The following is a 10,232-nucleotide window of genomic DNA, read 5'->3' as shown; positions in this document are numbered from 1 at the left end:
TTGGTTCTTTAAGAACTCTTCGAACATATCGGTGGATTCCGTTTGTTCACCTCGACTTATCAAAATTACGAAACGGACTATATTATAATAGGAGTTAAGTACGATTCATATCGGTAATGAGTTTAAAAGGTACGAAAAGAAAATAGTTAGGTTTAATATTACATCACCAAAAGAAAACCCAAAATATATATAGCATCGTTCATAGATCCTCGTACAACTTCCAACAAAAACCCGGGCAAGACCTCGATCCGCTACTCGATCCATCCCGGTTGAGGGTTACTAGCACTACTACCTGCAATTAAAAGACATCTAGATGAGTTATAAGCTCAGTAAGAAATCCGATTAAATATCGAACTTTGAAAATAAGTTATATTATCCATTCTTACCCACATTCCAAACCAACACAAGACAATCGGTAAATCGCATAATTCACGAAAACACGTCATTCACACATAAACACGTACTTATGCAAAATGACTAAAATCCCTTTTTTATGAAAATCGTGGAAAACACATTTTTGGTTTTATCGGATTCGTGAAAGATTAATTTCTGTACCTGAATAATAAACCTGTTACGAGCCCGTTTTCACTAAGTCGGATCAAACCACAACATTTCATCCTAGTTGGATACCGGCCCTCTATATCCGAGTTGTTTATTACTCGGTATTCCATTAATCTTTCAATTTAAAAACCGTTAAATGCAACTTTTAAAAATCATGCTTATGACCCACACATAACGTCACAAATATCAATCAAGTGCCACAAAATCACACAAATATCACAATTTACCCCATATTTATAATTTGGGCAAAAATCCCCAAATTCACATACATAAACGCACACAACCACACACGGCACACACCACATACACATTCAGCACACACACACACACATGTACTCAGCACACACATGCAGCCACACATTAAAACATCACCATTTAATATTAAACCATGCTTGTAAAGCAAGCACCCATTTTTCACCTTTCATTTAATGAACTTATTACCACTTCTAGGTAATAATTCTTTCCAATAAATTGCAGCAGTAATAAACACATCCATGCAGCAAATTAATGTACAAAATCCCAAATCTCATCACTCATAGTTATATAATCAAGGACGTGAAAATAAAAGCACAAAACATAATAAATGACATGCAAAATGTCCGAATTTCGAAATAATAGCAAACTAATTCCAAAAATTCTCAAATTAAATTCTAGAACTCCTAACTGATCCAAATTTTAATTTCTGAAATCATTTTTTAATTTTCATAAAGTTTTGATTTTTTTTGAAATAAAAAACTAGAAAACCCCCTTTTTAATTTAAAAAAAATACAAAACTCTAATATAACCTTAATCACTTTGAAACCTTCGTAAAGAAAACTTCTCCCCATTTAATACTTGCTGGAAAACAGATTCAAACTTTAGAAATGAGAGATTTTTCGGAAATTGCAGTTTTGACCCCAAAGTTTCAAGATTTACACATGCAACCACACTAGAAGTTCAAAATCCACTTTTTCATGAAAAACCCCTAACAATCTGGAATTTTACTTTAATAAATGCAGAAAACAAATTTAAAAAGTTACTTTATGCAGAAATTTCGAAAATTACATATTTCACCCCAAAATCTCTAGATCTATACATGCAAGACCACTAGAAGTTCAAAAATCACTTTTTCTTGCAAAACCTTTTTAAATCCGAAATTTTTGTTAAATAAATGCTGGAAAACAGTTTTGATTTTAGGACTAACTTCTGAAAATTACAGATTTGGCCCAAAAATATTTCGATTTACACATGCAACCTATAAAAGTTCAAAAATTCATTTTTCTTGAAACCCCTTTTTGAAATCCGAAATTTTTAATGTATTTAGCCAATAAAACTTGTATCTACCCACTACTAACATAGATGATGCATGCAAGAACAAGAAATCAACACGAAACACATCTTTTCCATTTTTCCCATGGCTCGCCGGCACAGAACAGTCGGCTGTCGCGGACACTGCCGTTCCAGTTCCATTGCCACGTCGCGGTTCCGTCGCGGCCAGAACAGAGTTTTTTTAATTAAAATGCTAAAAAATATAATATAGTTCAAATATAGTTTTAATACAAACATTACAATACAATAATATGCTAAAATTATTAAAAATTAAAAAAACAAAATTACAACAACCTTGCATTAAAAAAAATTAAAAACAAAAATAAAAACACATATTTATGTTTATTTGTAGTAAAAAATATTATGTGATGAATTAATTTCAAATTAAAATAATTATATTTAAGTAACAGAATATTGAAAACAAAAAAAAAGTTAAATAAAATTTTAATATTATATATATTCGAATTTTCTATTTTTATTTATTATTTCTATTTTGATATTTGTTTTCCATTTTTTAAGAATCACAGTCTTCAATTTTATTTGTTATTTTCTGTAAAAAAAATATATATGTATGATTGCTATTTTCTTTTCGTTAAATACATAAATTATAGTCATGTTTTACTTATTGTTACTTTCTCCTATTAATATGAAATTAGAGGGAGTTGTGGGGTCTCATTATCCAAAAAATTAGCACTTAACTCTATGAAAAAATAAATAAAAAATTTAAACTCTTTTTTTAATTTAAATTCTTTTTTTAATTTAAAAAATAATTTACACTCTTCTTTTACCAATTATCCCGATCCCAATTTTCTTTTTTCCTTCTTTTTTTTCAGTTTTTTTTTGTCCATCAAGGGTCTCGTTCCCAATTTTTTTTTTATTATTTTTCCGTTCCGGAGCCGTTTCGGCTGTTCTGGCCGTTCCGAGGCCGTTCCGGTGCCATTTCCCGGCTAAGTCTCGGCCGTAACGGTGGTCCGCCACGTCATAGGAGAGAGAACGGTTTTGTTAGGGATTCCAGAACGGCGGGCACCGTTCCTGTTCCGGGACGGCCGTTCCGGCGAACCCTGATTTTTCCCCAAAAAGCCCTAATTTTTTTTCGAAATCACTCCAAATCTTTTAGAAATTTTGAAAACTATTTTAATACTAATGATGCCATTTAATTGCAGCAAGAAATTTGAATTTCTTACCTTAAAATCGAAGAGAAGAAAGTAACCGAAAGAAGAGAGGCTTTCAAGCACCGAAATCTAACAAAGCTACTTTGATTGTGAATGAAATGGTGTCAGCTTCAAGGAGGGATGTGTTATTATCTCCCGTAAGGAGGCAAGTAGTTTTGATGGTGTTTTTGGTGTAGTCTATAACAAGGGTTAAATAGGGGACCTTCATTTTCATTTTTGGGATTTTCTTGAAAATGGGAGTTGAGGTGGAAGAAGAAGAAGGCCGATGGTGGTGGTGATGGTTTCGGTGGAGAGAGGAGGAAGAAACAAGTAAATGGCTTGGTGTTGGAAGAAAAAAGATGAAAAGTGTCTCTTTATCTTACTAATCTCCTCTTGAGTGTAAAATTAGAGGAAATATGGCAAATTGCCAAGTGGAAAGACATGTATAATTAGTACTAATTTATTTAAGGTAGATAGCACTTAACCCCTTGTAGTTTCACCATTTGATACATGACCCGTTTGTGATCAAATTAGGCAGATTACCCCCTTGAGGTTTGATTAAGATAGCTTCTATGAACACCATTAACTATAAACGTGAAAGACTATATTACCCCTTAAAATAAGGCAAAATCACATCCACACCAACTGGTGGTTGGTTTCTAGAAGTTCCATTTCCTCTCTTGTAATTAATTTATTTTAAGTTAAAAATATGTACCTTTTCTACAATTCTAATTTTCAATTATAATTCCGAACAATCTATTTAGAGGGTGTTTGGCTAAACTTATTTTAAACAGCTGATAAGCTCTTACGTCTTATAAGATGTTATAAGAGCTGATAAGCTGTTACATCTTATTTTTATGATTATTTTTTAGAGTGTTTGGATAATGGGCTTATTTCCTATTTTTACTCATTAAAAGATCTTAAATAAAAAGGTGGGGTAGAGGTACTTATTTAAAAAGATCTTATTTGCTCTCCAACAGCTTATTTAAAAAAAAATTAAGATCTTTTTCTAAAAATTTACCAAACACTTTGGAAGAGCTTATAAGCTCTAAAACATCTTATAAGCTCCTTTTAACATCTTATAAGCTTAGCCAAACACCCTCTTAGTTGCTGAAGTCGACTTCTAAAAAACAATTCTACGGATTTCAAATTTAACTGCCACCAATTAATATTTATTATTATTATTATTATTATTATTATTATTATTATTATTATTATTATTATTATTATTGTTATATTGTTATTATTATTATTATTGTTGTTATTATAACAATAATAATAATAATAATAATAATAATAATAATAATAATAATAATAATAATTATTATTATTATTATTATTATTATTATTATTATTATTATTATTATTATTATTATTATTATTATTATTATTATTATTATTATTATTATTATTATTATTATTATTATTATTATTATTATTATTATTATTATTATTATTATTATTATTATTATTATTATTATTATTATTATTATTGTTATTATTGTTATTATTGTTATTATTGTTATTATTATTATTATTATTATTATTGTTATTATTATTATTATTGTTATTGTTATTATTATTATTATTATTATTGTTATTATTATTATTATTATTATTATTATTATTATTATTATTATTATTATTATTATTATTATTATTATTCTTGTTATTATTATTATTCTTATTATTATTATTCTTCTTATTATTATTATTATTATTATTATTATTAGTTATATTTACTTTTTTAATTTATTTTTTTTTTAATTTTTTTTTTGTTTCAAAGTTTGAAAATCCTAAATTTAATTTTTATTTTCTGGAGCTTCCAAAGTTGGAAGAATATATAAATTTCAAAAGTAATATTTAAATTAGTTTATTTAATTTCCAATTAACCCACCAAACTCTATCCCTAATCATATATCATACACAATTAAAAAACAATGTCAACCCAATTTCTACCTAAACAACCCTAAATCACTTCCACAATTACAGACTATTACAAACCCGATATTAACTTTGAATTAGAAAGGAAAAGAAAAAGGAAATGGAAAACGAAAATGGAAAAACAAAGAGTGGGGTGTTTTAGTCTTTCTGATTAATCTACATTGACTTGTCATTACATCACTCGCTTTTATGATGGTGTGATGTACACGCACCGTTAAGTTGGAAGGAAAAAGTAACGGAGCTACCTCAATCAAACCTCAGGGGGTAATATGCCAAATTAACCAAATTAACGGTAGAAGAAAAAAAAAAGGAAAAGGAAGAAGAGAGAGTACGGATAGGGGCTTACCATATATGAACGATTGCAATCGTGCTCGGTAAAATTAAATGGAAAAGACATTATTGTAGCCATGTGATTGGTGGGATTTAATGAAACGGCGCCGTTTCAGCGGGGAAGTGTCAGAAAAAAATGGGAAAGGAAAATGTGGAGAGTAAAAAGATCTAATAAATAAATATTTGGACCCCACACAGTTGTAAAAGTAGGAGGAAAAAGAAAGAAAAATAAAAAACAAAAGGACAGGCCCACATATTTACATTGTAGGCATGTAAAAGAATAAAAAAAGATCTGGGCCCACCAAAGATGGCTGATTGCGATCGTGCATAATGAAATTAAATGGAAAGTAAATTAATACAGCCACCTGATTGGTTGAGCCTCACCAAACGGCGCCGTTTTACGTGGAAATTGGCAGAAAAAAAAAGGAAAAAACGGAAACGGAGAGTAAAATAGGAGGACTTCGACGCTTATATAGTATTAATATATTAATATATATATATATGGATTATTTTGTAGACCCCTCATTTATAAATTATATAGAACTATCTACCAAGTTGATTACACTCTAAGGGAAACCCCCCTCATTTCGAAAATATTTTGACATACCTCCTTGGGCCATCATGAAGTACCTATAATACCCTTTTAAAATCAGTTTTAAACCCTACCCACTCACATTTCGTTCATTCTCTTCTCCCAAATTCAAAATCACGCCTCCACAAACCTTCCACCGGCGAAATTGCTTCCCGGAGTCATAACTCTCTCTCCGGTGGTCGGAATTCGATGGTTTAACTACCGTTGGATTCCTCTCGTCGAGCTCTTTCTTTTGGTGGTGATTTCATTCAGTTTGGAGCGCAGATCTGTTTCTGCAATGTTTTTTTCATTCGTCGACGGTGGTCTTGCCAGAGGTGTATTTTGTGTTCCATCGGTCGAAATTTGACGGACGACCGACCGTTGGATTCCTCTCGTCGAGATCTATAGTTTGATGGTAATTTCGTTGTTTTTATGTTTACAGGTTTATTTCTATATTTTTTTGCATTTGTGGGTGCGCGAAACTGTGGGTGGTTATTAGCGGCGCCTAGGGTTTTGGTAGGAGACGGGGGGGGGTGAGGATTCACCGTCTGTTCGATTTAAAATTTGTAGCATTTCCCAGCAATAAAATCTCTCTCTCTATCTCACGATTTCTTAGTGTTTGTTGATTTTTTAGTGTTTCGATGTTTCTTCAAATTTTATTGATTTGCACTAAAGTAATTTTTTTTGTTTCGATTTTGTTATTGCAGCTTAATGAAAGCCATTGTTCCTCTCTTTGAAGGTGTCAAAAATTTGGTTGAAGTCACATGTGATGCAGTGTTCAACAAACTGTATACATTACTATACATTACTATACATTACTATAGTAACATGTAGTTACATATGCGTATATTTGTGTATTTTTTATTTGTATTTTATTGGTTTTGAGATGATTTATAATATAAATATTGAAATTTGTAAATTTTTGTTGTTTTGGTTTATGAATTTGTTTTTGTATTAGCCAGTATTCGTGTGTGTATATAATTGATCGACTAAAAATATGGGCTAAAAAAAAGAACGTAACTACGCGTTACTATAGTTACTACAGTTACATGTTGTTATTTTCAGTACAGTAAATATATTGATTCGAAAATTAAAATAATTAGAAAATAAAGAAATAAAAAAAATAATTTTTTTTTAAATTAATTTTTTTTTTAAATAAAATAAATAATATATATATATATATATATATATATATATATATATATATATATATATATATATATATATATATATATATATATATATATATATATATATATATATATATATATATTTAACAAACGGTTTTATCAAAAAAAAAAAAAGAGAGAGAGAGAAATAATAATAAAGAAATCAGCGAAAATGATAAATGCAGGACCCGAAATGCTGAATGCAGTTTGGGCGAAAATTGCATATAAGTGTAGTATAGTACTTTTGCTTCTCCAGGGGGTATGTCAAAGGATGATTTGGGCTTGGGTTTATCCCTAGTTTATTTGGTGGTTAGGGGGTATGTAAAATAACCCCATATATATATATATATATATATATATATATATATATATATATATATATATATATATATATATATATATATATATATATATATATATATATATTGCATATAAGAGTAGTATGGTACTTTTGCTTGTTCAGGGAGTATGTCAAATGATGATTTGGGCTTGGGTTTATCCCTAATTTATTTGGTGGTTAGGGGTATGTAAAATAACCCCATATATATATATATATATATATATATATATATATATATATATATATATATATATATATATATATATATATATATATATATAATCACATTTTAGTATTATAAAAATATTATTCACATAAGTTACCACATTTCAAAAATAATCGACCAAATAATTAAGATATGCAATTATTCACGTAATTTCACGAAATTTCTAGAACGGAAATTCAAATGATACTAAATCACATAAATATCTGCTCACGAATTTCACAAAATAAATATCATGAAATCCCCATATTCCAAATAATTAAATACCGCATGTAATTATTCACGTAAGTCACGTAATATCATATAATAATATTACCTAAGGATTCTCGAGTTAGGAATATTAGTTTCGGGTTTTAGGGTTTTCGGGTTTTGGAAAGGTGGGGTGCTACATATGCTATAGGAAGAATAGTATTGGAGAAGGAGAGAAATAATAATACGTAATATAATAGAATCCCCCATTATATTATGGGTTGATTTACATGGAGTATATATAGAGAAATAATACGAGGTGATAGAGTTTCACTAAGTAACTAAATCGTAACTAATCTATGTAACTGAATCATAATATAATCCTAGTATTCTATAATATCTAATAATATCTGATATCATATACTCTAATACGCCCCGCAATGGAAACGTGACGAACGTGAAGACTGGACAATCACTTACTAGTATATGCAAATATATACAGGATTGTAAAAGCTATTCTAAGTAAGAGTGGTAGAGTTGAGGCTAGCATTTACATAGCAAGATTGTGTGAGCGAGCTGTTACATTCTTGATTTTGGCTACCAAGGAATCTGCCAACAAATCATTTTCAACAAAAGTAACACATAATTCATGATTCTCAACAATTAGTCACTCCTAAATTACTTTGAAATTTCACCAAAATTCAAGTATAGCTACAACAAAGCAAGTAATTTCATAATAAACATTGGCCATCTTTCTTCATCACAATTCATTGATGCATTCAATTCATTGATAAGATCCTGAATTTGAATATTTGCACTAATCACACCCATCTCTTTTTTCTCTTGTTCCGAGACATCTTTTGAGTGTAGCTCGATTGCATTTTCAGATTCATCATCCTTAAGCGTCTTCATAATTTCGTTTTCCCTCTCATTGACACTATTTTCTAGGTCTAAAGAATTTTTCTCACTAGAAGTTTAACTCGGATTTGTTTTTCTACAACCCTGCTCGATATCGTCAGGAATATTTTCAAGAGATCTCTTGAACTTGATCTCTTCCAATTGTATCTCCAGTTTTCGAATTGATGCTTGAGTGGATTTCATGAATTCTTCAAGGACGGATTTCCAATAAAGTTCCTTAATAGTGCGTTCTTGTGGCCTTGCATAATAGGTTTGAAAATCATCAAATTGCGGCTTTCGATGTTGAAAATCATTGAAAGCTTGTCTCGGAAAGTTGTGCTCGTACGTGTTGGTGTATGTGTTCCAATAACCTCTGCTGGTATTATCGATGAAATTATCATCTTTTGGTGCTTCTCAATATTGGTTAGTGTAATGATTTCCACCACATGTTGAACAAAGTAGTGGCATATCAAAGGTGCTTTGGAGGTATTCGCCAGACAGAAGCCATTCGTATCTCGTTTGAGGTGTGCGGAAATTGTAACCTGACATGTAACCAAAGAAAAAACAAAGTATTAAAAAATAAAAATAAAAACTAATTTCGGTGAATCGAGAGAGTTGTTCAAATCTAGAGTCAGAATAAATAGACAATTTATTATATTCCTCGGCAATGGCACCACGCAAGTGCACGTATCGAACAAGTAATATAGTGGATAATTAAGTCCGAGTATCGATCCCACGATGAATATTCAATTGTCTAATCCTAAGCGCTAGATTCTCACAACTGTGTTCAAGCTCACCCTACACAGTCTAATTTGGAGAATGTTAACTAAATTAAACCAAAATATTAAACGCAAATTAAATAGCAAGAAAAATAAATAAACACGAAGATTATCAAAGTAAACGAGCCTAGAATTTATCTCCCGCCTATGTGATTATTGGTCCCCCAATTCCCTCAATTATGCAAGCAATTAACTAATATTACTAACCTGAAATGCTAAATTAATCATAACCCGCTTCCGTATGTATTATGATTCTATTAATCAAGACTAAATTACTATATTCCTACGCAAATCAATCAAGAACAAAGCATTAAGAACAAATCTCAATCATGGCTACCTAAGAGGTTAACTATATTCCTATGATAAAACAACAAAGGCTCTTCTACCACAGTTTTAATTGCTAAACCGATCTTTTCATTCATGCGTACAACAATAACAATAAAGCACATAAAGTGATCAAGTTCATACACTTAATAAATCAAGTAGAAGAAATAATCTAAAATTAATACTTGCATAAAATCATAGAATTGGGTTCACAAATCCCACATAGGGTTCGAATAAAACCCTAGAAATAAAGACTTAGCTACTCGTAATTCTTATGATAAACAAAATATAATTCATAAAAGAAATAAGAAAACCTATGCTTGATGTTAGGATAGTAGACTAAAAGTCTCGCTTTTAGCTACATAATTTTATTATTTAATTAATAAAATAGTTTATTATCATTTTATGAGAATATGCACTAGGGCATCAAATGCATTTAATTGATT

Source organism: Erythranthe guttata, chromosome 7, assembly GCF_056151865.1.
Source record: "Erythranthe guttata isolate IM_541 chromosome 7, IM_541, whole genome shotgun sequence".
Lineage (NCBI taxonomy): Eukaryota > Viridiplantae > Streptophyta > Magnoliopsida > Lamiales > Phrymaceae > Erythranthe > Erythranthe guttata.
Note: the sequence above shows the minus strand (reverse complement) of the source record.